The sequence below is a fragment of the Ictalurus punctatus genome, chromosome 23 (assembly GCF_001660625.3).
Source record: "Ictalurus punctatus breed USDA103 chromosome 23, Coco_2.0, whole genome shotgun sequence".
Classification (NCBI taxonomy): domain Eukaryota; kingdom Metazoa; phylum Chordata; class Actinopteri; order Siluriformes; family Ictaluridae; genus Ictalurus; species Ictalurus punctatus.
Window position 1 is genome coordinate 11,256,651 of NC_030438.2, and position 21,896 is coordinate 11,278,546.

Consider the following 21,896-nt stretch of genomic DNA (forward strand, 5'->3'; position numbering starts at 1 on the left):
TAAATCATGCATATATGTACACGTACATAAAATGTCTACAATTCTAACACGTCTGATCACTAACACAAGATCTAGTATTTTTGTGATAGAAGCCCAAATTGGATCGCATGCATTAATGCACATTTGCGTCAAAGCAGACCAATCGCACACCGTACCTCTCACAAGACACATATGATTCATGAGGTTTGTTAATCATCTCGGTTCAACATCACATCCATTTACAGCGACAGGTACATCGACACAGTCCGTAAGGCACTTATACATCATGCTGGACATCTCGCATCTAATACATTGCTTAAGCAGACTCTTTGCCAATCCTGTAACACTACACACATTTCCCATCTCAAATGACTGTTCCAACCCCTTCCAACTGTCGAAGGCGTCATAGACAATCTGCTTACTGCTGACATCCACGAGTTTCTCTCTGACTTCATGAAGCCTTTCCACGATATACACTGGTGCAGAATGGCGTAACTGACCCCTGAATCCTCTGGGGCTGAATCCTCAAACCACATCGACACAATGATTGAGTGATAAAATGTTTAAGTCCGGGTTTGACCAGATTATGCGATAGTTCCTCAAATAATTTGTCAAAGAAATACGCGTCAGGTTCGAACAGACACGAGTGTCTAATCTGACTCGGGTGATTCAATTCGCACCCCAAACAGAGCTCTTTCAGCTTGTTGTTAATAAGATGTTCCAGAAGGACCAAGACTGTCCCTTTTATAATCTTGAATGCGTCAGACCGAATGCAGCCATCTGTGTCATCAACACCAGCGTAGACAGAGGCCCCTGCCAAAGTTCCTGTGGTGCCATACGGAGTTGTAAGGAAACTCAGGTTGTGATATCCTAATTCCTTGCAGAAATTATCTAACCAACTGTTGTCACATGTTTGTGGGAGGGATTCTAGCATTGTTGCGTTGTCATCAGGCAAAGCCGGGGCTGTCTCCGAGGTGTTGCTGTAGCAGGCATATGCAGAATCTTGAGACATCTTGTATATGTGTCCACTGTAACACCTTCCAACCCGTTTTAGTCATCACGGTATGAGGGCGGTCTTAAGAGACGGTCTCCGGAGTTGGTAACGCCCTGCTCAGGGTTAAACATCTGTGTCTTTACAACATCATTCTCATAAAGAAAATTGAAAAACTAACACCTTATTGTTGTTTTTTTTCTTGGAGCAAAAATGAACTCCTCATGCTTTTCATCAGAGTCTCTTATAGTTTAATGCTGGACAGTCTTCTAGGGATATTAAGAGTTCTCGGAGCAGCCATTGTATCAGATAGTTGCAGACTGTCTTCTGTGTTTTAACTACAATGTTTTAAGCCGATATTTAAAAAACATTAACACCCCCCAGACGCTAACTCTAACATAAACAAAGTGATAGGATTACACTCCACCCCTGGTCATAAAATAAGTGTGCCACAAACTGTGTAACATAGTAACACAAATGTATACCCAATATTAAGCATTTGATACACTTTTTCAGACATATTTGACGTAAACCATCCTTAAGCTTCAAATAAAACAATACCACAAAAAGTAATTTCAGAAACAAACATTCTCTTATACCACAAAAAAAGGTATACATTGTGTGTGATTAATACTGGGAGAAACAGATTTCACAACAATTTCATTAACATAAACACATTGTTGGGGGAGATCCCCCCATATCCCCACCCCTGGAAAGGAAGGACACGACCCAGACATGCAGGTGCCAGAATGACCCACTGATACAGTCAATAGGGTTACCCCCACCCTTGGTCATAAACTAGGTTACCTACAGAAATGTCGGTCAGGGAAGCACAAAGGGTCATAAATCAGCACACCCAACTTTGATTGACAGTTTGACAGAAAGTGTATGATATAACTACTCGCATGGACCTCAAACACAGAACAACCAATACCAGATATTAATGCAGCATTCTATCTTACAATCGAGTGTGTTGACAAGGCGAATGACATATTTACTGTTCTTAAAGTTGCAAAAGGTCACAGTGCTCCTCTTCATGTTCAGAACAAGACATGGGAACAATGAAAAGTCATGAATTAAATGAGTGCCAAGTTAACATGGAAGGAGTGGCCTCTTATCATATCAGTGCAAGCATATCAGATCCTTAAGCAACTGCAAGTCCTCAGTTGAACCAGTATCCCTGAAGGAAGAAGTTGTATCTGAGATGGTGAGAACAAAGTGGTTCAGTAATGAAAAGTGAAACCTATGCCTTGCTCGACAGCAGCTTGCCAGCACTAGTTGTATACCATTGTCTGTTCAAACCTCAGTTGGCATCCCTCAAACAAAGAGACAATTTGTGTCATATTATAGCCGGTTGGGGCGTGTCATGGTTGTTTCCAACACAAAATTATATACATGGCACTGTCCCTGTGCCAAATTATGAATGGGCCATTCTACAGAATTGGTGCAAACTGCTGTCCCCCAACCAAAAAACACATTTAAAAAGCATTTAAGTATTCAAATCCTAGATGTTTACTAAGCTCATTCTATTATCTATTAAAACCCACAATAATATTTAAAATATCAGTAAGCTTAATATATATAAAATCTTCATTTATTGGGTACTTTCAATTGGGAGGTGACTGTCCCAAACCCTAACCCCTAAATTTTGTTTTGTGGACATGAACCAGTGTTTCCCAAGACTACTTCTTTTATGAAACACCTAATTAAACTCATCAGCTCATAGTAGAACAAATGCAAAGATATCACGAGAAATCAATGGATGAATGATGTCACTCGATTAGATTATTCTTCACTAGATATTGCACAGAATTATGCCTACTTTTCATTCTTTTTGTGTACACATAAATATTCCATAGGTGGTCAATATTCTGATAGAGACTTTTTGTTATGATTCATTTCTCTAAGTTCCTAACAGCACCTATCGGTTTAATTGTAGATTGCATACTACTCTGCATCTTATGTAACACTGATTTAACAAATTTAAATAGTTCAAAATGCAGCTGCACAAATCCTGACTCACTCACACTAAAATGAGACATCACATTACTCCAAGACTCAGATCCCTGCACTAGCTGTCTGTATCCTTCAGAATTGATTTCAAGATCCTCTTATTACTTTTTAAATGCCTTAATGGTACTGCCCCAATGCCCGTCCATACCCTTTGTAATATGGTTACTAAATATACTCCAGCAAGATCACTAATATCAATCAACGGCAATTTGTTGCTTGTACCAAAAACACGTCTAAAAAGGGGACAACAAGCAGTTGACTCACTTTGCACTTGAAAAAAATATTTCAAAATACATTTGTTTACTACACTGTAAAAAATGTTTTTATGAATTGAACGGTAAAATACCATAGATATACTACAGTAAAACCCCATATTTTACAAAACATACAAAAACCATAGAATTTACCGTGAAAAATTGTAATTTGCTTTACAGAGTACTACATTTAATTTAACAGTAAAAAACATGTTAGCACATGGGCATGGTGGGGGCCTCTGTAGTGCCCCCTTTTACATGATACAAAACCTTGGTGCATAAATTGTACATACTTGTATGTATATGTACGAAATTCAGTACATAAATTGTTCCCATCGACCCGAGCAACTTTCAACTTTTGAATGACAATCATTAGCTCTGCCCAACAGGATTTTGTGAAAAGTGTATGCGGTGAAATTTAATTATTTCTTCTAGGGTATACATGTGATTGTCACCAAATTTGGTCAACATTATGGCAAGACAATCATACAAAGAATCTCACACAAAGAATCACAAACAGTTTTCACATGATGAGGCAATAAATTTATGGTGAAAAAAGGGGGATCTATATATATATACATATATATATATATATATCTTGAGCTGTATGTTTGGTATTGGGGGCTGATCACATGGATGTGACTATTGTGAGTCATGGTTAAAGTGCCACCACCTGGCAGCAGGAAGTGTGTCTTTGTAATAGTCTTCTTATCTTTACCCGAATCGCCGCAAACTTATGGTCAAAATAATGTCAAGACACGGCTGATATAAATTGTTAAAGGATTTTTGATATCTTAAATAGTGTTGCTATAGTAATGCATCAAATTTTAATACTCTTTTCTTTGTATATTTGTCTATTTTATTCTATAGCACTCGCTTTACTATGCATTGAATTCATACACCCACAGGGTGGCGATTGCACCATAGTGCTTGGGCCAGTCATCGCTGCTTGCAGCTATATTATTTTCTTATTATTACACATACTTTTTTGGTTTCCTGTGCAGTGTGCATTTAAAGGAATATTCCTGGTTCAATACAAGTTTAGCACAATCAACAGCATTTGTTGTATAATGTTGATTACCACAAAAAAAAAAATTTGAATCAAAAAATTTTTTTTAACCCTCTTTAAAAAAGAATAGTGAGGCACCTACAGTGGAAGTGCATGGAGTCAATCTGTAAATGTTAAAATATTAATGTTTCTATAGTCATAGGACATAAACAAATGTGTATTAACATGATTTTCATGCCATAAAATCAGCTACTGACCTTTTCTGGGTAGTTAATTTAACAAAATCAATTTTACAACTTTGTTGCCATGAAGACACAATGTCAACAAACCCTAAAACAACCTTAAAATCAATTTGAACCAATTTACAGCTTAAATAGTTGTTGGCTCAAATTTAGCCTATTACCCAAAAACATTTAAAACTCAACTTAGAAGCCAATACTCACATCTACCTCTGAGCCCAGTTGGAGATAGAAAAAATACACCAGCCGTGAGTGAGAAGAAGCAAGGGTCCAGCTTTATTGTTCCATTCCACCACAGGAGATCCACACCGATGAGAATTCTCAAAAGTGATCCCAATACCCTGAGCTTAAGCTCCAGTATTTATACTGTATTTACACACTAGATAACCCATATGTTTCCAGAAAAGGCCTATTTCACTTACACATAGAATCAGAACCCAGGCATTTCTAATAACCCAGAAAATAAAAACCCAGAGTTTTGAATTACACAGAGAATCAGAAACCAGGATTCTCATTTACCTTAGGTGGTCAGAAACCAGGATTCTCAATTACCTAGGGAAATAAAATGACGTAGACAAGACGACTAAACAACCGGGAGGGACCTTGGTCTTATCGTTATCTCGGGGGGGATAATAATTTATTTTCATATTATATGAATATGAAAATAATAATTTATTTTCATATTTGCACTATATTTCTTATTTTATATATATTTATACTACTTGAAAAGCGGTTTACTGTACTTCCAACTTCTTAATATCATTACAGTTCTACTGTCCTGCATATCCTACTATTCTGTTTTTTTTATAGAGTTTCTCTATTACTATAAGATTTTATTAAAGTTATTCATGTGTGTGTATGAGGAAGAGAGTGTGTGTGTATGTTGTGTCTACTTGCCCGCCCTTGACTGTACGAGCGTGTGTGTGTGTGTATTAGCACTCCTCAGCTCAGCTCGTATACCTCTTTTTGGCTTTTTTTGACTACTACTGCTCTTAAAGATCTTTAAAGTGTAATTCCAATCCGTCAATGTCCGCCTAATCCCGCTTCTATGTGTCTAGGTGCCCGTTTTTTCTTCTTCTCCCTTTTGCTGGATGCTAGGTCTCCCTTATGTTTATTTTATGACATTTTTTATCCACAACATTTCCCCCTCTGAGGCTATGAAGCCTCATACACTACCTTAATTAAGCGTGGAGGAACTGATTCTGCTGCACCCCATGGCCGTCCCCCGATAGCTGTCGGAGGATTACTCTAACGAAGCCATAATCCCTGCGCCCGTCCCCGTTCTCAAATGGGTCCCTTAAATTAACCACTTCTACGCAACACTGATCCGAATAGGAGCTGAGGAGGTTTTGTAGACCTGGTGGGAGACGGGCTAGTGTTGTGCGCCCCGGGGTCTCATAGTAGATTGGCAGCTGGAGAATGGGCCTTAGGACCCCCCTACATCCACTTGCCGGACATGTGTAGATGTACCTAGCCATAACTCTTAACCCTTAACCTACTTCTCCTTTTAACTATGTATATATATATCTCATTTCGAATCTAACTACCTTGATTATACTTTGTTTGCCTACATCGATTATAAGTGTGATTAACTGAGTTCCCCTAATCATTCATTACTACTACTACTGCCGTATGTATGAGTGGCCACTACAATAACTAACTACTTGACTGGATCTACACGTCCCTATCTTTCTCAACTAGGCCTGTCAGCCCACAGTTTTGTATTTGTCGGGACCTGCAGATTCTTGCTTCCCCTCAAAAACCAAACCCCAGTCTTTCGCAGTCAGGGGTGGGCGAAAAAACCTCTTATGAGGAAAAATTCCCACCCTGCCAGCACTATGTGCTCGGCAGCACCATTATACTTTTCTGTGCCTGATTGCGTCATATCACAAACATTTTATAACAATACTTGACAGTCTGTTGTATGCAGTATCTCTCTGTATGCTGGTTGTCTTCAGCTCAAGCACTTTACATACTGTAGAGAGCCACCCTTTGGGGAGAGGTTAGGCTAGCACGTACACCCAGGGTATGGATCTTCACATCTTCTCATCCTGTCTGCCACTGACTGAGCAGACCCCCCATTGAAGTTTCGTACCCAGCAGCTTCGTACCGGACCGGACCCACCGGACCACCATCTCGTCATTGGAGGATTGAGCATCCTCCAGGGGTTGCATGTTCTCGCTGCTGCTGCCCTGTAGTCAGCATTCTCATAGTCAGCATTCTCTCGCGGCTCCGGGTCTCCCACCTCCGGGTGAACACCTCCGGGACTCCCACCTCCGGGTGAACCCCTCCGGGACTCCCACCTCCGGGTGAACCCCTCCGGGACTCCCACCTCCGGGTGAACCCCTCCCCCCATTGAAGCGGTGACGCCTCACACATAACACTGCACTCAGCTCTGTTCCTGTGAATATATAGCTCCATACATAATAGTTAGTGGTCTTATATATGTTTTTGATTCATCTGCAATTACTCCAGCGGCAGTCCATCATAAGGAACAGACACAGACATGGGTCGACCCGTAAGCATTTCATGCGGTGTTAGATACATATTGCTGTTAGTCTGCATGTGATAGGTCATTAGTGCAAGAGGTAGAGCATCTATGAACTACGTTTAGTATCAGCACAAATTACGTCAACTTGAGATGGTATGTCAGATCTGGGATCTATCCCTGGTCAAGGAAGAAATTTTCGAGCACAAATATCACACTTAGATTATCCTCCACCGTTGCCTGCAAGTACAGAGACCATTCCTCTACCTTCCCCCTCGCACACTGGCTAAGATCATGGGCATCTGTAATACATACAGCGAGAAGTGCAGTCAGAATTAGAATTCAATTAAACTATTTGTTCGATAAGTGGCGTTCCAATTTTTTCCTAGAACCTCATTGCATTCAAACAACTCCACACAAACGACACAATCCATGGGCCTAAATGTCAGTATTTATCTGTATATTTATATATTTTAACAATTCTACCCTTAACCAGGTTGCACTCTGTAGTGATAGCTTTTAATTCAGCCAATTGGGCAGAACAGGGTGTTCATAATGTTTCTGAAATTTCCGATCCGAAACTTTTAAGCTCAAGGTAATACGAATTTCGGCTGGGCAATCGTGAGTGTTCTCAGTGACTGGCTCCACAGAATTAATTACACCATTACCACACTACAGTTGTTGTGTTAGGCACACTAACAGGTTTAAGAATTTTAGTTCGGGTGGTACATAGATTAACCCCATATCCCCATATCCTGTTCTTTCAAAATAGAAATGACCTAGTGTGATGAATGTAAGATCGATGTGTGAGAGAGCAATTTTCCCAATGATCCGCACTAAGAGAGCATCTCCAGCCTGGCAATCCTTGTGCCACCAAATCCAATGTTTTCAATACATAAACTACAGCCCTGTAAGCGCTCCATTCTCCTGAGCCGGGACCCCCCCCCAGCAGTACCCCCCCTTTTCAGTCACATGTAAGACACAGTCTTTGTTGTAGTTTGTCAGCCATAGTACAGGTGCAAAGCATAGGTCCATTCAATGTCAGGCTTGTCCAAAGAACACCCGGTTCTCAGGATGTTGTCCTTTAGTGAGCAATCAGTGATCCACTGCAGACCATACTTGATAACGTCCAGGAACATTTGTTGTGCTTTTATGGGGCGGAGGATGACCCCAATCATGTCCTGACGGCCTTGGGAGCGTGCAAGGGAGTCTATGACCACAGAGGAGTACACCACAGGGGAGCCCACAGCCCCCGAAGGAGACGCTTCCAGGTGTACTACTGATCTAGGAATTGTTACGGGGAGTAACGGCCTTGAGCTCTCACATGCAGTCACTTGGAAAAAAGCGCTGATCAATAATAATATCATGTGGAATGGAATTACAGTTATAGGTTATAGTTGGGACATCTTATATATATATATATATATATATATATATATATATATATATATATATATATATATATATACATATACATATATATCTATATATATGTATTCTATATCCATCATACTATAAATAATGGTTACTGGGTGGGTTGGTTGTATCGCAAAACTTATCGCTTTTGTTATCACAGCTTGCTGTAATAATGCTAGACTAAGTGTGCATGTCCTTTCATCCTTTTTCTGAGGATCGAAGATATTGTTTACAGGACAATAGTACTGGAAACTGGAGACAGACAACTGGGAACACACAACTGCAAAACCCATCATTAAATGTTCAATTTATGCATCAGATCTAGGCCTTAAAACAGTGAATATTTATCGTGATTTACTATACCCTGATTTTAACAAAGCAGGAAGCTATTAAAACCAATTCAAAATGAGGAGTTCAGTTCTTAACGTGTTAAGACTACTGATGTTTACAGATCACTCAAGTTCGATATAACCACATCACAAGGCCCTGATTGTGTGGAGTCTGTATTTCTAAACTTAGCAGTTGATATTATTTCATCTCTTTTAATTTATCATGTTAATCTTTCATTAGACAATGAGGTTATACCAGAAATTTGGAAATCAGTTTTCTTATTTATTTATTACATTAAATCAGGGACATCCAACTATATTAGATCATTACAATCCAATAACAAGGCCTCCTCGCCTATGTCCCTTGTAGAAAGCTTTTTCAGTGAACCGTTCACATGTTATCAGTCTGCAAGAAGTCTAAGGTCATACAAACATATCAGCACAACTATTGTTTCGAAAGTCTTAAAACAATGTCACGGTACCCTCTGCACTTCCCTGTCTGTTGATTTAGAAGAGGCTCCCAACACAGTGAATCAGGAAATATTGCTGCAGAGATTAAATACTGTCATTCATGACAATTAAATGTTGCTCACTTTGGAGGAATGTGAATATGTATTTAACTTAGTCTAAATTTAAAATTTATCATCTGTGAGCTTTGTTTCAATTTACCACCAAGTTGTTACCTTGGCTGAACGCCCAATTGTAAGAAGCATAAGATTCGTCCTATAATTTTATCCATTTCATTTAAACTGTATTTGACCATATTAAGGTAGTGTTAAATCTACTCATATCACAAACCACATTTCCCATCCTTCACTGCGGTCCACAAACATGGCTGGCTGCCATGGACTGCAATTCCCAGATCACACACACCTGCATCCAGTTCTCAGCTCTCAGTTTTTATCAGTTCTCAGCTGCTGTATAACGTATTATCAATTCAATTCACTTCACAGGTTGTGTAGTATATCCTCCCTTTCTCGAGTTTGTGACCACTGCTTTGTATTATTTAAATATTGTAACTCGTATACTTTATATGACATATCCATAGCACACCGTATAGCACATATGTATATATATACACACACACACACACACATACACATACATATACACACCCACACATATATATTTGCATAACTACTCTACTCTATTCACCAATCTACGGTTCAGGAAAAAAAACACTTCAAACTACACTATTGTAAAGGGACCGTAATTAAACTACCTCCCAAACTCATATCAGCACAACATGTCGGCAAAAGGAACCATTATGCAAGGCTGTCTAATCCAGATACTCGTACTCCCTGCAAAACCCGAATTCCACATTAAGTAATCATCACCTTTTTCTAATGCTACGGACTCAGATATCACATCTGTAACAGGCGTACAACACTTTACAGAGAGTTTAAAATGTGCAGACTGCTACTGCCATCTGATCTTACTAATTACTTATCATTGGACATATCCAGCATTTAAAGAGAAAACATGCAGAAATTATTCAGCATTATACAACATGAATACCACACGCCAGAAGAATTCGCATTTACACTGCTTAAGATATTGTATAGACACGTACCCGTATAACAATCACCGATACACAAATTAGTTATGGTTACTCCAGCTCTTGTTAGCGAGTCAGTTCATGAAGGTAGACTGCTCTCTAAAACCAAATGTTTAGGCTCAACATTATCTCAACAGGGAGGATGTGACCTAGCCTGATACGGACCACATTGTGATCAGCCAGAGACTGTTACCTCGGGTCGGTTTTACTTTTCAGGGTTTTTTATTAATATCACTCAAAACGAACAGGTTCACATGTCAGCTGATCAATTTTATCATTAGTCAGGCAAAGATGTCTGTGCAGAAGAAACTATGTGGCACAATGCACACCATATAAACTATTATTAAAGTTCTCTCCGGACTGATACCATCGAGACATGCTGGTTGATTTTAATTTTTACAGGAATATATTTACGTATATATATATATATTGAATCACTTTGACTTTAATATAGGGCGTGAGATAACTAAAGGATTGGAAAAAGGGGAAGAAACAGAAATCTCTCGCACGAATATCTCTGGTTTAGATAACCGTCACCATGGAACTCAAAACACTTTCATTCAGTTTCCAAACAGGGAAACACACGGAATTCAAATTAAAATGAAAAGAATGATTTGGAGCTCCGGCGCGCATGATTCTGACCAGCCGCGTATCCCATCTAAACATGGAACTGTGTACAATCTGCGCAACACGGTCTCAATCCAGTCTGGTGTCATGCCAGGAGACTGAGGAGCCGGGCCGGAAGGAGACCCTCCCTCCTAACTTGGAACACGCACAGTAACACCATAATACTAAACAAACAACAAACACACATAAAACTCTTTTAGGCGAACCACACAGACAGTTTTGCAAAACACCCATCATTTTTGAGTTATGACAACTTTAAGTTAATTTCAACCAATGAAGCACATTGAGTTGGAGAAATCACCTTTTCCTCTACAGTCAAATGTCTTCCATTAAAACTCATTTAATAATCTGTATAATAAACACAAGTTTTTAACTTGATTACTCAGAGAAATAATGTTGTTCCAACTAGTTTTTCCACATTATTTAAAAGGAATTTAAGTCTTATGTACTTATTTACCATAATTGTGAACGCAATTTTTTTTTATATAATTTACTAACTTCAAGTTGTATAACAATAGTTACCAAAATACTACAAATATAAATGAAATGAAATATAAATATAAATGGAATATAAATGAAAGGTCCAAATGGACTTTCTCCTCCACATTTCGAGCGTCGGACTCACTCATTTCTTAACAGTGGCTTCTGGGGCCTGAAAATGCACACTTTTTTTCCGCCTTCAGTCTTCCTTTTTCCCTGGATCACACAATCTGGGAATATGTTTTTATATATAATGTTGTTATATATTACAGGTCTAGTAATTCTTATTTACACAATGGGCAGTCGAACAGATGTCTAAAATATGTGCCATTGGCGTGCATGCTCCCCAAAATTTTTAACACACTTATACAGCAGTTATTGATACCAAATCAATTATAACACACACAGTATCGCCGACTTACCAAAAGTATGTACCGGATTCAACGGATTCAAAACATTCGAAGACCGCAAGATATCTCACAATGCTCTGCCTTACCAAAATCACTCTGAAAAGCACACACACACCGAATGGTCTTACCTTCTTCTCCCTTATTTTTTTTTTCCCCTTCCACACAAACGCACAGATAAGAACAGACAGGAACACACACATACACCCCTCCTTTCTATCAACAACGCCGGCAAGCTCCCATACACACATTGTATTCCACATTATTACACTTATTTATGTTACTACATGAAGTTTTACCAGCTCCGTATGCATGAAGCTTACAGTCATACAAATTAAATCCAACTTTCTCCAAAAAAAAAATTCTTTTCTCTAAATCTTATCCAACTTATCCAATACTTTAGGTATGGAGCTCATGTTCAGAGCACTAATAAATACATTTTCCCTGTCTCCAAAACTTACACGCTCTCACACCACACTCATATTATACATATTATAAGCACATATATTTTAAGCACACACATTTGTTAGTACATATTCCATTCATACACCGGGCATGCTGTATTGCACGACCCGGACCTGGGCCCAGGATTTATTCCCCTCTCTATCCAGCCCTGGAATCTAATCTATCTATCTTTTATCTAATCCTTTTCCAGCGGTATTAGGGGTCCCCACCAATGCAGCCGCCACTAGACTGCTAGTCTAGTCTAGTAGCCGGTATCTGGGGTCTGAGGCCTCATTTTCCACCTGCTTTCTATCCCCGCCCTGGAGTATTTCTCTATTTCTCTTCTCTTTTTTCTACCTTTTTTCCCTTCCTCCAGCGGTATTGCAGGACTTTCACTCACACAACACATATACCATATCCTTACACAGTCTTATGAACCTTATACAATTACAATAAGTACAATCTTCTACAATCTACACTTGTCTTACCTCTTCTCACTCACTCAAGGTTCTTTTGGAGACCCACTTAGTCTTTCTTCCCACCCCGGGGCTTCTCAGTCGTAGCAACAGACCACTAAAACAGAGCTTTGAAATAACAGGCGTCTGCAATGCCTTTTCCTATACGGCCTGTCTGTTGCTTAGAGAGTGAAGTCCCACGGGAGAGATTCCAGACATGTAGATCTTAGCCCAGTCCCATCTGGGGTGCCAAATGTTGGCTCAAATTTAGCCTATTACCCAAAAACATTTAAAACTCAACTTAGAAGCCAATACTCACATCTACCTCTGAGCCCAGTTGGAGATAGAAAAAATACACCAGCCGTGAGTGAGAAGAAGCAAGGGTCCAGCTTTATTGTTCCATTCCACCACAGGAGATCCACACCGATGAGAATTCTCAAAAGTGATCCCAATACCCTGAGCTTAAGCTCCAGTATTTATACTGTATTTACACACTAGATAACCCATATGTTTCCAGAAAAGGCCTATTTCACTTACACATAGAATCAGAACCCAGGCATTTCTAATAACCCAGAAAATAAAAACCCAGAGTTTTGAATTACACAGAGAATCAGAAACCAGGATTCTCATTTACCTTAGGTGGTCAGAAACCAGGATTCTCAATTACCTAGGGAAATAAAATGACGTAGACAAGACGACTAAACAACCGGGAGGGACCTTGGTCTTATCGTTATCTCGGGGGGGATAATAATTTATTTTCATATTATATGAATATGAAAATAATAATTTATTTTCATATTTGCACTATATTTCTTATTTTATATATATTTATACTACTTGAAAAGTGGTTTACTGTACTTCCAACTTCTTAATATCATTACAGTTCTACTGTCCTGCATATCCTACTATTCTGTTTTTTTTATAGAGTTTCTCTATTACTATAAGATTTTATTAAAGTTATTCATGTGTGTGTATGAGGAAGAGAGTGTGTGTGTATGTTGTGTCTACTTGCCCGCCCTTGACTGTACGAGCGTGTGTGTGTGTGTATTAGCACTCCTCAGCTCAGCTCGTATACCTCTTTTTGGCTTTTTTTGACTACTACTGCTCTTAAAGATCTTTAAAGTGTAATTCCAATCCGTCAATGTCCGCCTAATCCCGCTTCTATGTGTCTAGGTGCCCGTTTTTTCTTCTTCTCCCTTTTGCTGGATGCTAGGTCTCCCTTATGTTTATTTTATGACATTTTTTATCCACAACATAGTACACATGTACTATAAGATTAATGTAAATACTTTTATAAAATTATAAGTATTTATTTTCTGTCATTAAACCCTCACAAACTTGCCCACCTTCACTTCCATTGTAACCTTGATATTTCGATAAGAAAAGGAGGGATGAGTTAAACCAATATTTTGTAGTAATCAACATTATGCAACAAATGCTGTTGATTAAGCATAACTTGCATTGAAAAACAGCTTTCCTACACTGATAAGCAACTCACTTTTTGTGTTTGAAACAAAATACATTGAAAGTCAAAGCTTGAAAGTCAAGCTTTTTGTCTCTGCACTCAGGGATATATTTGAAGATGAGAAGAGAAATTCCACAAGTATTTAAAAGATAACGCTTGAGCATCATCCAATCAAAATGCAACATGCCAATGGGCAAAGAGTTTGGTTGGTTAATACATAAGGTAAGATAAACGTTATACGGACAGTTTGGTAAGTAAGGTTTAGTCGTCTTAGCATTGCCAGGTTTGAAATAAATTGCATTCATGCACGTTATTTTCACGATGCAGAAACATGTCTAAGCAACGCTTGTAGTTGGCCTTGCAAGTTCTGAAAAGTCCTGTCCGTAATATGAACCCACCATTTCGGTGTTTAACAGAGCGGTGCAGTGCAGTGTGTGCTTGTTCACATCATTTTAAATGTTTGTCATTTCTGTGGAACCCCGGTGCAAACTTTAAGGTAATATGTTTTACATTGCAAACTTCATCGTAATGAACCACGTTGTGTGTTCAAGTGCATCGCTACGGATTGCCACGAAACATTTCGTACATATGCAGCATTTAAGGCTCATTTTTACCATAGACATAAAAAGACAGATACACATGTGCCAACGCCAGTGCCACGATGTCAAAGCACTGTCACAAATCGAGGTTGAGCCAGAAGCAGGTGCAGATAAAGACATTTATTTAACCAAACGTACTATGAAACGAATACACTACAAACTTGACTAAACACACTGTGGCAAGAAACAAACACCGAGACAAACAACGCGAGTCAAACATGGAACACAGGGGTCTAAGACAACGAAAGACAAGCACATAGTGCAGACCAGGACTATATATACACGTGAGTGCTCATTAACCAAAACATGAATCAGGTGCAGGTGGTCATGTGACAACTAGAGCAGTGCAGTGGCTGATGGGAAGTGGAGTCCAGAGTTTCTTGATACGTGACAGAACCCTCCCCCAAGGGCGCTACTCCCGGAGCGCCCAAAATTATACGTCCTCCATCGGGTGGTCCTGGCCCCCTGGAAAACATGTCCCCAGCAAAACCAGGAGGCCGGGTGGCTTCCACAACGGCACAGGGAGGCTGAGATACTTCCTCAGCTGAACATGAAAATGGGGCAACGTCCTCGGCAGAGCATGAACGCAGGCGACGTCCTCCACGGGACAGGAGAGGGGAGCGATGTTCTCCATGAGACTCAAGGGGGAGCGAGGTTCTCCGCGAGGCCAGGAAGAGGAGCGAGGTTCTCCGCGAGGCCCAAGGGAGGAACGATGCTCTCCGCGGAGCATGAGGGGGGAACGATGTCCTCCGTGGAGCAGAAAAGGGGAGCGACATACTGAGAGAAGCAAAGAAAAGGAGCGACGTCTTTAGCGGAACATGGAGGCAGAGCGACGACCTCGGCCGAGCAGGAAGGCCGAGCGACGACCTCGGCCGGGCAGGAAGGCCGAGCGACGTCCTCGGCGGGGCAGGAAAGCGGAGCGACGTCCTTGGCGGGGCAGGAAAGCGGAGCATGAAAGCGGAGCGACGTCCTCGGCGGGGCATGATGGCTGAGCGAGATCCATAATAGGGGAGGGAGGGTGGGAGATAGTACTAGCCCCGACCACAGACTCCCCCTTGTACCTGGCGACCTGCTGCTTTCGTAGCGCAGCTTGGTATTCTTCCGACTGTTGGCGTAACGTGGCAAAGTACTCCACTAACATTGGTGGCATCCTGACGCCCCAGATATCCATCTTGGCGATCTGCTGCTTCTGATTGTTGGTCTTTCGTTCTGTCACAAATCGAGGTTGAGCCAGAAGCAGGTGCAGATAAAGACATTTATTTAACCAAACGTACTATGAAACGAATACACTAAAAAAACTTGACTAAACACACTGTGGCAAGAAACAAACACCGAGACATAAACAACGTGAGTCAAACATGGAACACAGGGGTCTAAGACAACGAAAGACAAGCACATAGTGCAGACCAGGACTATATATACACGTGAGTGCTCATTAACCAAAACATGAATCAGGTGCAGGTGGTCATGTGGCAACTAGAGCAGTGCAGTGGCTGATGGGAAGTGGAGTCCAGAGTTTCTTGATACGTGACAAGCACTAACGACTCACTTAAAGGGATATATTGTGGAAAGACGTGTTTTTGGTGTCTGGTGACAGGATGCAGCAGTACTTTCACTTTAAAATCATCATTTACTTCCCAGATGTCTGGGAAGCACAGGCAGTGTTCTGTGCAAAATATAAGTGACCTTTATAAGGAGACAGTTTCTCAGTCCTCTGTAACTGAACCTGAAGTTTCAAGCCCTAAAGAGAGATGTAGTGAGATTGAAGGTGATGATGATGAAGGTGAAGTACACCTTTCAGAAAATTTCTGGGATCTTTTCTCAGAAATATGTGTTTTTTCTACTTGAAATTATACGGGCAGTTTCTTCTGCCAGCTTCAACTATACAAAATATTGTTGAAGAGCTGCAGAGCATACATGAACCGAGACAGACATACACTTTGAATAAATTTCAAGAACTCAGAATAAATTTCAAGAACTCAGGCTTAAAAAAAAAAGGTTCAAATACACAGAACTTATAAAGGTTTACTTAGGAAGAGATGAAACAAGGTCAGTGAGGTTTGCCTACTATGTTCCTTTAAAGGAGACTTTGAAATGTTTATTGGAGTCTGACCTATGGCAGAATTGTGTACACATGTGCCATGTGCCATGTGCAGATGTGTTTTTTGATGTCAGTGATGGTCAGGTATACAAAAACAAGTTTTTCATTTAAAACCCAGTATGTCTTAAACTAATTATTTATCAAGATGCTTTTGAAGTAGTGAACCCATTAGGCCAAGCAAAACACAAGCATAAAGTACTAGCTGTGTATCTTTCTCTGGCTAATTTAACAACTCATAGAAGATCAAATACAGATCATGTCACTTGTAATGTTGTGTCAAGAAAAAGATTTTACACACTGGCAAAAACAATTTTCAGAGCTAAATTCAGACTTGAAGACTTGGAAGAAAATGGCATAACTGTGGCAGAAAAAACAGTTAAAGGAACTGTTTTCTGTATTGCAGGTGACAATTTGTGATCTCACTGTATTGGTGGATTCACTGAGAATTTTAGTGTTTGAATGTTTCTGCAGATATTGCTGAATAACACAAAGTGATATTCAAACATTCAAATTTGAATTCAAATATTCAAACAGATCCAAATGTATATGGTCCTGAACGCACTGCTAAAAGCTACAATTCTGCTGTACACATTTTACAGTCTGAGGGACAACAAAGTGATGAAGGTATAAGATTCAAATCAGTTTTTAATTCCTTGAATTACTTCAATGTTTGCATGCCTGGTCTTCCCCCTTGTTTAGGCCATGACATTTTTGAAGGTATCCTTTCCTATGATTTAGCCCTTTACATGAAGTACTTCACTAAAAAGAAGAAATGGTTCACCTATTCAGTTCTCAATAGACGCATTAAGCAATTCAAATACAGTGCGTCAGATGCCTTGAGTAAGCCATGTGCTCCAATGGGGTTAAGCTTTCTGGTCAGGCTATCCAGAACTGGAATTTTTTAAAGACTTCTCCCTGTGATTGTTTGTGACAAGGTGAAAGATCCACTGGATGATGTCTGGCAGTTGACTCTGCAGCTGAAAGACATTGTTGAGATGATTTGTCCACAGAAAATTTCATTGGGAGAGGGAGATTCTCACAGGTGTTTAATATTGTTTTTGCTTAACTAAGATGTAATCCATCACTGATATGTGCTATATGTTAATGTGTTTTGATTATTCTGGCCTCCATTTGTTATTTTTTATTCACCTTGATGTGCTCATCCAGGAATACCTTACTTGTAGAATCTCTTTTTCCAGGACATAGACTAAAAACCAAGCATAATTACTTGTGAAACTACCCTGCACTGATTTTAAAGTTTGGCTCTTTGATCAGATTGTGGACAATGTGCTTTGAAAGTAAGCACAGTCACTTTTAAAAGATGTGCTAGGAACTTTCAATAAATTTCAAAAACCTCTGCCTCACTCTCTCTGAAAGGCATCAAATGTTCCAGGCTTATCTATCAGAAGGATCAATGTGACATCTAACTTTCCACGTGAAAGACAACACAGCATTTTACTATCTATATCTTTATCTCTATCCATCTCTATCCATCTATATCTATCTCTATCTATCTCTATCTCTATGTATATATCCATCTATATCTATCTCTCTATCTATCTATATCTATTTATATCTATCTCTATCTATATCTCTATATCTATCCATCTATATCTATCTATATCTTTATCCATCTCTATATCTATCTATATCTATATATCCATCTATATCTATCTCTATCTATCTCTATCTCTATCTATATCTATGTATATATCCATCTATATCTATCTCTCTATCTATCTATATCTCTCTCTCTATCTATATCTATCTATATCTCTATATCTATCTATCTATATATCCATCTATATCTATTTATATCTATCTCTATCTATATCTCTATATCTATCCATCTATCTATCTATATCTATCTATATCTTTATCTCTATCCATCTCTATCCATCTATATCTATCTCTATCTATATCTATGTATATATCCATCTATATCTATCTCTCTATCTATCTATATCTCTCTCTCTATCTATATCTATCTATATCTCTATATCTATCTATCTCTATATCCATCTATATCTATGTATATATCCATCTATATCTATCTCTCTATCTATCTATATCTATCTATCTATCTATATCTATCTATATCTTTATCTCTATCCATCTCTATCCATCTATATCTATCTCTATCTATCTCTATCTATATCTATGTATATATCCATCTATATCTATCCATCTATATCTATCTATATCTTTATCCATCTCTATATCTATCTATATCTATATATCTATATCTTTATCTATATAACCATCTATATCTATCTATCTCTATATCCATCTATATCTATGTATATATCCATCTATATCTATCTCTATATATCTATCTATCTATATATCTCTATATCTATCTATCTATATCTCTATATCTATCTATCTATATCTATCTATATCTATCTCTCTATCTATCTATATCTATCTCTATCTATATCTCTATATCTATCTATATCTTTATCTCTATCCATCTATATCTATCTCTATCTATCTCTATCTATATCTATGTATATATCCATCTATATCTATCTCTCTATCTATCTATATCTCTCTCTCTATCTATATCTATCTATATCTCTATATCTATCTATCTATATATCCATCTATATCTATTTATATCTATCTCTATCTATATCTCTATATCTATCCATCTATATCTATCTATATCTTTATCCATCTCTATATCTATCTATATCTATATATCTATATCTTTATCTATATAACCATCTATATCTATCTATCTCTATATCCATCTATATCTATGTATATATCCATCTATATCTATCTCTCTATCTATCTATATCTATCTCTATATATCTATCTATCTATATCTATCTATATCTTTATCTCTATCCATCTATATCTATCTATCTCTATCTCTATCTATATCTATGTATATATCCATCTATATCTATCTCTCTATCTATATCTATCTATATCTCTATATCTATCTATCTATATCTATCTATATCTTTATCTCTATCCATCTATATCTATCTATCTCTATCTCTATCTATATCTATGTATATATCCATCTATATCTATCTCTCTATCTATATCTATCTATATCTCTATATCTATCTATCTATATCTATATATCCATCTATATCTATTTATATCTATCTCTATCTATATCTCTATATCTATCCATCTATATCTATCTATATCTTTATCCATCTCTATATATATCTATATCTATATATCTATATCTTTATCTATATAACCATCTATATCTATCTATCTCTATATCCATCTATATCTATGTATATTTCCATCTATATCTATCTCTCTATCTATCTATATCTATCTATATCTATCTATATCTTTATCTCTATCCATCTCTATCCATCTATATCTATCTCTATCTATCTCTATCTATATCTATGTATATATCCATCTATATCTATCTATATCTCTATATCTATCTATATCTTTATCTCTATCCATCTATATCTATCTATCTCTATATCCATCTATATCTATGTATATATCCATCTATATCTATCTCTCTATCTATCTATATCTATCTCTATCTATATCTCTATATCTATCCATCTATATCTATCTATATCTTTATCTCTATCCATCTATATCTATCTCTATCTATCTCTATCGATATCTATGTATATATCCATCTATATCTATCTCTCTATCTATATCTATATATATCTCTATATCTATCTATATCTTTATCTCTATCCATCTATATCTATCTATCTCTATATCCATCTATATCTATGTATATATCCATCTATATCTATCTCTCTATCTATCTATATCTCTCTCTCTATCCATCTCTATATCTATCTATATCTATATATCTATATCTTTATCTATATAACCATCTATATCTATCTATCTCTATATCCATCTATATCTATGTATATATCCATCTATATCTATCTCTCTATCTATCTATATCTATCTCTATATATCTATCTATCTATATATCCATCTATATCTATTTATATCTATCTCTATCTATATCTCTATATCTATCTATCTATATCTATCTATATCTTTATCTCTATCCATCTCTATCCATCTATCTCTATGTATATATCCATCTATATCTATCTCTCTATCTATCTATATCTATATCTATCTATATCTTTATCTCTATCCATCTATATCTATCTCTATCTATATCTATGTATATATCCATCTATATCTATCTCTCTATCTATCTATATCTCTCTCTCTATCTATATCTATCTATATCTCTATATCTATCTATCTATCTATCTATCTATCTATCTATCTATCTATATATCCATCTATATCTATTTATATCTATCTCTATCTATATCTCTATATCTATCCATCTATATCTATCTATATCTTTATCCATCTCTATATCTATCTATATCTATATATCTATATCTTTATCTATATAACCATCTATATCTATCTATCTCTATATCCATCTATATCTATGTATATATCCATCTATATCTATCTCTCTATCTATCTATATCTATCTATCTCTATATCCATCTATATCTATCTCTCTATCTATCTATATCTGTCTCTATCTATATCTCTATATCTATCTATATCTATCTATATCTTTATCTCTATCCATCTCTATCCATCTATCTCTATCTATCTCTATCTCTCTCTATCTATATCTCTATATCTATCTATATCTATATATCCATCTATATCTATTTATATCTATCTCTATCTATATCTCTATATCTATATCTATCTATATCTATCTATCTATATCTATATATCCATCTATATCTATTTATATCTATCTCTATCTATATCTCTATACCTATCTATCTATATCTATCTATATCTTTATCTATATATCCATCTATATCTATCTATCTCTATATCCATCTATATCTATGTATATATCCATCTATATCTATCTCTCTATCTATCTATATCTATCTCTATCTATATCTCTATATCTATCTATCTATATCTATCTATATCTTTATCTATATCTTTATCTATATAACCATCTATATCTATCTATCTCTATATCCATCTATATCTATGTATATATCCATCTATATCTATCT

General features: G+C 37.3%; 1 long non-coding RNA gene across 1 annotated transcript; it reads right to left on the reverse strand.

The window, feature by feature from the left end:
* Positions 1-9,590: 9,590 nt before the first annotated feature.
* Positions 9,591-13,983, reverse strand: LOC128629001 (uncharacterized). The gene is made up of 2 exons (XR_008393316.1): positions 11,806-13,983; positions 9,591-11,613 (listed from the first exon to the last, which is right to left on the reverse strand). It is a non-coding gene; the product is annotated as an uncharacterized LOC128629001 (long non-coding RNA).
* Between the last annotated feature and the right edge of the window lie 7,913 nt (positions 13,984-21,896).